This window comes from Poromitra crassiceps, assembly GCF_964638095.1.
Source record: "Poromitra crassiceps genome assembly, contig: HAP1_SCAFFOLD_293, whole genome shotgun sequence".
Classification (NCBI taxonomy): Eukaryota; Metazoa; Chordata; class Actinopteri; order Beryciformes; family Melamphaidae; genus Poromitra; species Poromitra crassiceps.
Genome location: NW_028152107.1, coordinates 92,501 through 99,329, shown reverse-complemented (window position 1 = coordinate 99,329; position 6,829 = coordinate 92,501). Strand labels below are relative to the sequence as shown.

Below are 6,829 nucleotides of genomic sequence, written 5' to 3'. Positions count from 1 at the left end.
AACAATCCAAAATTCTAAATGTTATTCTTTTCCTTTGTTATTGTCATCTATAGTGGTTATTTGCATAAAAACACACAGTTTGATTAGGAAATGATTGTGTTTTTTAAATAAGTGCTTTGATTAAAAAAATTTTTTAACTCAATTTGTAACTTGAGTTAGGCTACTTGACAAAGTAACTGGTATAATATTACTGGAATCCTATAAGTAATAAGTTATATTACTGAGTTACTGCTAAAAGTAATATATTACATGTAATATGTTACTTTTGTAATGAGTTACCCCCATCCAGGCTCCCTTCTGCATGATGTAAACAACACAGGTATATGTTTGCATGCTAGTACTGTAAGGCATTACGACACAATAGATTATAGAACACTGCAGCATGTAGCTCTGTTATTAAATATTGGGCTGTTTCTCCACCTCCTCATGCCCAAGGTGCATCCTGGCAGCAGCAGGGCTGGCGGTGTTGCCGCTGCTGACTTTTCCTTTCTCCGCTGGCTGCTGCGGTCCATTCGCATAGGCCTTCTTTAGCCAGTCCTTCTCCACGTACGCCCTCACCTCCCCCACCGTGTACCTGGTCCCTGCATCCAGAAGCAGGAGCTTCCGAAACATCTCCATGGCGTCTGGGGTGAACCTCCTCCACAAGGGAGGAACGTCCTCCTCGGCCTTAGGCTGCTCCTCTATTTTGCACCAGTCGGCAAACTCCTGGTAGAAGTCGTCGGAGGCCATGCAGCGCTCCCAGGGGAAGTAGCCCGTGAGGATGCAGAAGATGACCACCCCGAAGGCCCACGTGTCCAGGCTAGGCTCCACGCTAAGGGGAGGGGCAGTCACTTCTTTCTGGCCCTCCAGTAGGGCCACAGCACAAAGTTCTGGGGCCATGTAGGGCAGGGTTCCCGTGATGAAACTGATCAGGGTGCCTCTCTTCTGGGCCAGGCCGAAGTCAGCCAGCTTGACTCGGCAACAGTGGCTGTCGAGCAGGAGGATGTTCTCAGGCTTGATGTCGCGGTGGACCAGGCCACGGCTGTGGATGAATTCCAAAGCGCTGGCAATCTGGACGACACAACGTTTTACCGACGACTCCGGGATTCCCACCTGGAAGAAAAGGCCAAGGGAGGGATAGGTTCATTACACTAAAGGTGCTTGAATATCGACGTGCATCCCTCTTGAGGTCATAGGTCACTTATATCACAAGGTTTCATATCATCAACTAGTTTGATTTGTTATTAGGGTTGGGTACCGTTTAAAAAATGACGATATCAGAACCAGTACCAGTACCAGTACCCTTATAGTGATACCGATACCAATAGAATAGACTACTAATTCAAGAATGTTTTAGTGGCATCTGAACGGTCAACTCTGTCACATACTGTACACCGTGCTCGACTTCACCAAAAGATAGAGACTGTATGGGTTGTAGCTGGTGTAGTAGTGGGCCAATCACACGTCACATTAAATCGAAGAATGCTTGCAGTGATTGGCTGCGAGCAAAACCATACAAATAGTCATTTTTCCTACATCGGTGTACAAAAAGGATCAAATGCCGGTATCGTTTGAGAAATTTCAATAGCCTACTAGTTGGTACTGGGTTATTTCGGTCGATGCTGTATTAATTATTATATTGAGTATTGAGTTCCTATATATACCCGGCCCTATTCATTTTGCATTTGCACTACTACAAACAACAAAAATAAACTACTACTGTAAAAGACAAGTGTGTCATTATGATTAGTACTCACACAGACTCACCTTGGGCTGGATGACAGCAAACAGGTCCCTCCCAATGACGAGCTCCTGGGCAAAGCCATAGTGCTCATTCGACTGGAAGGCGATGCCAAAGAGGCCCACGATGCAGGGGTGGCAGGACAGGTGTAAGGAGATGCAGTATTCCCTCAAGAAGCCCTGCAGCTTAGTTGAGGCTTTGGGCATCACTTTCAAGGCCATGGGAGTTCCTGTGTATCAGTCATATTTAATTTAGCCTATTATTATCACACTAGTTTTTGCATGCATATCCACAGAAAGAAAGAAAGAAAGAATGAAGAATAATGACACATTATAGGCGTCTGGTCATTAGCCCCCACCTGCTGTCAGCAGAGGGAATTGCAGACACACCAGAAATAAATGTGCAAAATGAGGTTATTATTAATTCTCAAAGATTAATATCGGCCATAAGTTATTATTATCTACGAATATAGCATCTTCCTAAATTGCATATCATTGGTTTTTAGGAGTTTAGCTTTAGTTTAGCTGCTGCCGAAGTCCTACGGTGGCCGGGTGAAATATCGCGGGCCTGGCGACTCTTGCTTTGATAGTGCGTGGGTACATGCCCCCCCCCCCCCGTCATTTCACGTCAAATCTCATTTAATCAGATTTGATTGGCTGTCACTGTCTCGCGGCACCAACATTGACATGAAGAAGGCGGCGAGAGTTTGTGTTTACTGTTTACCTACACCAGCGAACTTCAGAGTGGAAGATGGAGAAAATGATGGACGAAGTGGATTTACTGGAGCACAGGTTTGATACCCTGACTTTGGAGAAGAAGTTGTAAGTGAAACGCCTTGGTCTGGTAAAACTAACCGCGGGTTTAATGTGGAGTGGTTTTCAAGAAGAAATGGCTAACAGTTAGCGTAGCCTGCATTGTTTCCCATGCCTGCTGTTTGGTGGTGGAGAGATGGTACTTGTCGAGGAGGGTTATAAGGATTTGAAACATCTTTCTGGAAGCATTACAAAGCATGACAGCAGCGGGAGCCATCTGGATAATGCTGTGAAATTGGGCTTATTACTACTTTGAAGTTTGAAGGGTGAACTAACCAGGGTGAACATAGCTGCTCAAATTGACAGCGCGAGCGCATACCCGGTGTGGCGGTAACATCTGCTCGTCTACAAGATCGGCTCGCGCACGCATTGTGATGGGCTGTACTTCGGATTAGCATGCCTAAAATGTCCGACAGCTTTACATTAGCTAACATGCTAAGCTACTGATGTTATCAGACATTTACTTGGGAATGTCAATACATACAAATTATGAATCATACAAACATTCAATGATCAGAATTCAAGTGTACAGGTCCATTTCTCATAAACACGAGCTTTACTTTTTGAAAATAAATGTTGTGAGAGTTTAACTTCATCACATGACACCCCGTAGGGTGAGTAGATCTTACACCCTGGAGCAACACAATAAAGAGGTGGAGGAGAACAGGTACGTGCTCAGCTGGATCATAACCTGTATTAAACTGTGTGGGAAATGTGAGACAGCACTGTGGGGCCATGACGAGTCGGCAGACTCTGAATCCAGGAATATTCAGATGTGTTTTCAAGACGATGTGTGAGGGTGATTCAAGGCTTCAGAGGCACTATGACGCCCCCAACCTGTATTCAAAGGGACACCCAGCACTGTAAAAAATTAGCTGTTAAGACTGTATGTGCGAAGTGTACAGGAAGGAGATGGCGAAGCAAGTGGAGACCAAATCTGTCGCCGTACGGGCAGACGAGACAACCGATGTCTCTTGTAAATCACAAATGGTGGTTGTGCTGCGAATGCGATATACATCTAGCCCGTTTCGGGACTTGTGTGTGTGGTGTTAGTCTCGCTTGCTAGACTCTCCCTGCACAGTCCCTTCCCAAAACGTTAAGTGAGGCGCTGAGAAAAGTCAAGTGTCGCAGAGACATTCCAAAGCTACCTGCCAAAGCAGAACTCTTCATTGATTAAATCTGCCGGGGTTTTAAAAGCTATAAGTGAGGCATACGGCCTGTCAAAGAAACTCCGGGACAGAGCCTTTATGCAGCTGCTGCAATTCTTTTCCTTGCTTATGTCATAAGCTCATATTTAATACAACACTCTGCAAAAACGGAGCATCGCTGCACCTGGGATTAGCAGTGCACTCACTCGTTAAGGAGAATGTCCAGACTATATCCAGACTATGTCCAGACTATATCCAGACTATATCCAGACTATGTCCAGACTATGTCCAGACTATGCGGCAGTAAACTGATGGATTGGCCGCCAGGCCGACGAGTAAGCAACACAGCACTGGTGATGAAGGAGGCATGTGACACAGTCATGATCTCCCAGCCAGGTGGAACAGAGGTTTTCCCAGAGTGACCACCTGATCGCTGCAAAGCTGGTTGACAGCTCACGCTTACCACAATTTCTCCTGTCATTCCCTACAGCTGAGCTTGCCTGTGCTGGGAAACCATGGCCTGTAGGAAATGAAGAAAAGTTGAAGTCTGAGCTGACCACTCCACTGAGCTTCATACTGGTAAGACGGCCCTGTCTCGGTTAACATCCATTCATGAGAACAACACTTATAAGGCCATGTTCAGACTAGGAGGCCAAATCTGATTTGTGAACTTTAATGACCTATTAATGATTCTATCCAGATTGGTTACATCTGAGTCAGAGAGGAACTTTTCCACCTTGAAGAAGATAACAACTGACAGCCGCCATTCAAATTGCTGGCCGTGGAAAGCCAGCAGATCCAGCAGCTACAGGACTTCATCCCCAAAGTCATGGAGAAGTTTGCCCAGAGGAAGAACCGCCGTGTCGCCTTCCTCTTCAAGTGACCCCTCAGCTTTGGTGAGTGAAAAAACATATTTGAATCATTCTGCCTTTGTGGTGCTGCTGCTCTGTGCTTTGGCCATATTGTTGTTCTGGATTGATTGATGGTAGATGGCGAGTGTCAGTGTGTCCAGGCTTTATCTATTAAGGTCGTTGTCATCATGTTGTTGTTGTCATCATAGAATGGATGGATCTGCAGGCTATCCCTAAAAAGTTGTTTGTGCTCTTTGGTAACTTGTGGCTTTCAGTGGTGTTGAGCTATTTGCTGTTAGCGTACGGCCCTGTACGCTCATTTGTTCTAGCTTGGTTCTGTCATCGGCTTCAATATTGCATTCTGTTCTCTCTCCCTCTCTCCCTCTCTGTCTCTCTCTCTGACACACACACACACACACACACACACACACACACACACACACACACACACACACACACACACACACACACACACACACACACACACACACACACACACACTCTCTCTCTCCCTCTCCCTCTCTCTCTGTCTCTCTCTCTCTCTGACACACACACAAACATCATGTTGCTGTTGTCATAGAATGGATGGATCTGCAGGCTATCCCTAAAAAGTTGTTTTTATGTGCTCTGGTTGTGGCTTTCAGTGGTGTTGAGATATTTGCTGTTTGCGTACGGCCCTGTACGCTAGTGATGCGCGGGTCAGGGTTTTTTAAGGCCCGCCCCAACCCAACCCGTCATTGGAGCCAGCCAAAATTCCGAACCCAGCCCAACCCAGCAGCCCGCAACGGCCAATTTAATGTAATATGTCTCCGGACTCAGGAGGAGCACAGCAGAGCTTCCAAGGTGTGCAAAGTAGCTAATAACTCTGTCCCGCCCGCACCCACGATATTTTCATAATTTGCCAACCCAGACCGCCTGCGGGGCGGGCCAGCCCGCGGGACCCAGCGGGTTCTGGCTGACCCGCGCATCACTACTGTACGCTCATTTGTTCTAGCTTGGTTGTGTCATCGGCTTAAATATTGCATTCTGTTCTCTCTCTCTCTCTCTCTCTCACACACACATCCACATCCACACACACACACACACACACACACACACACACACACACACACACACACACACACACACACACACACACACACACACAATATCTCTCTCTCTTCCTATGTGACTATTTTGCTTAGCTGTTTCAGAACAATGGCCAGTGCTGTTTGTTGATGTGTTAATGAAAAAAACACACACATGATAGTAGAGTAGGCCGCTGTAGTTTTCCAGGTATGTAGGCTATCTGTGTGTGTGCGCAGACTGCGCACCCCACCAATTTTTTTACATATAAAAATGCCTTGATTGTTGCTGTATACAGTAACAATTATATAAAATAATTAAATTGTGTAACTGCTGAGCAGACTGCCAAGGCTCTGGGTGTCAATTAAGACTTACAACTCACAGATTTAGCGCTCAAGAGAGGTGCCTCCAGTCTCTTAAAGCAACAGTGCTTCATTGTTGATTGTATAGTTGTGGACTGTTTTTTGGACACACATTTGTTTTGGAGATTGGTGTGCTTAACCATTTATTTTGACTTATGACCAAATGGAAAATTAAACACAGTGGACCTACAGTATGAGTGTTCCTATAGTGCTCCTGCACCAAATATACTGTATCTGGCTACATGCTATATTGAATCATTAATTAAAGGAGACATAAAAAAAAGACATATAGATGGACATCAGTTGACTCACTATTGTGTAGTACTGTATCATCAATCAACTGGCGAACAGATATTTATTTATATGAAAATGCTGCAGATTATAACTTGAAAAATGAAAATATAATCCATGGAAGAACAAGTGAAAGTGCGGTCATACCCCTGCAGCGGTGTGTGACCAGCAGCACCTTGCCATACTTCCCCCGGCCGATCTCCTTGATGACGTTGAAGTGCTCCTGGATCTCCAGGTGACTGAGGCTCTGAGCCGTCAGCTCCATCAGCTCATCGATCAGGCTGCCGTCGGCAAGGTCTAAATCAATCATCTGTAACAGGAGAGAGAGAGGGAGGGAGAGAGAGAGAGAGATTCTGTTAATAAAATGACATTGCCTGATCATTTCTAATAGGACAAACTAGAAATATTTTGTTAAATTTGGGTGTGATAAAAAAAAAATCACAAATTTGTCTATAGATCAGTCATCTACAAGTCCAGTGGTTCTGAACTGGTCTAGCCTTACGTCATACTCACAACCCACATGTTAATTCACGACACAAATTTCAGATTTTTCCCTCGCCAAAATTTAGTCTAACTGGAG

General features: G+C 45.3%; 1 pseudogene across 1 annotated transcript in view; it reads right to left on the bottom strand.

Annotated features, from left to right (window-relative positions):
• Positions 1-396: 396 nt before the first annotated feature.
• The window catches only part of LOC310770996 (serine/threonine-protein kinase SBK1 pseudogene), an 8,149-nt pseudogene continuing 1,716 nt past the window's right edge, over positions 397-6,829 (bottom strand). The window contains exons 2-4 of the transcript in view: positions 6,397-6,559; positions 1,747-1,949; positions 397-1,092 (exon numbers count right to left, since the gene is read on the bottom strand). The product of the transcript in view is annotated as a serine/threonine-protein kinase SBK1 pseudogene (transcript). The remainder of the gene's footprint in view (positions 1,093-1,746; positions 1,950-6,396; positions 6,560-6,829) is intronic.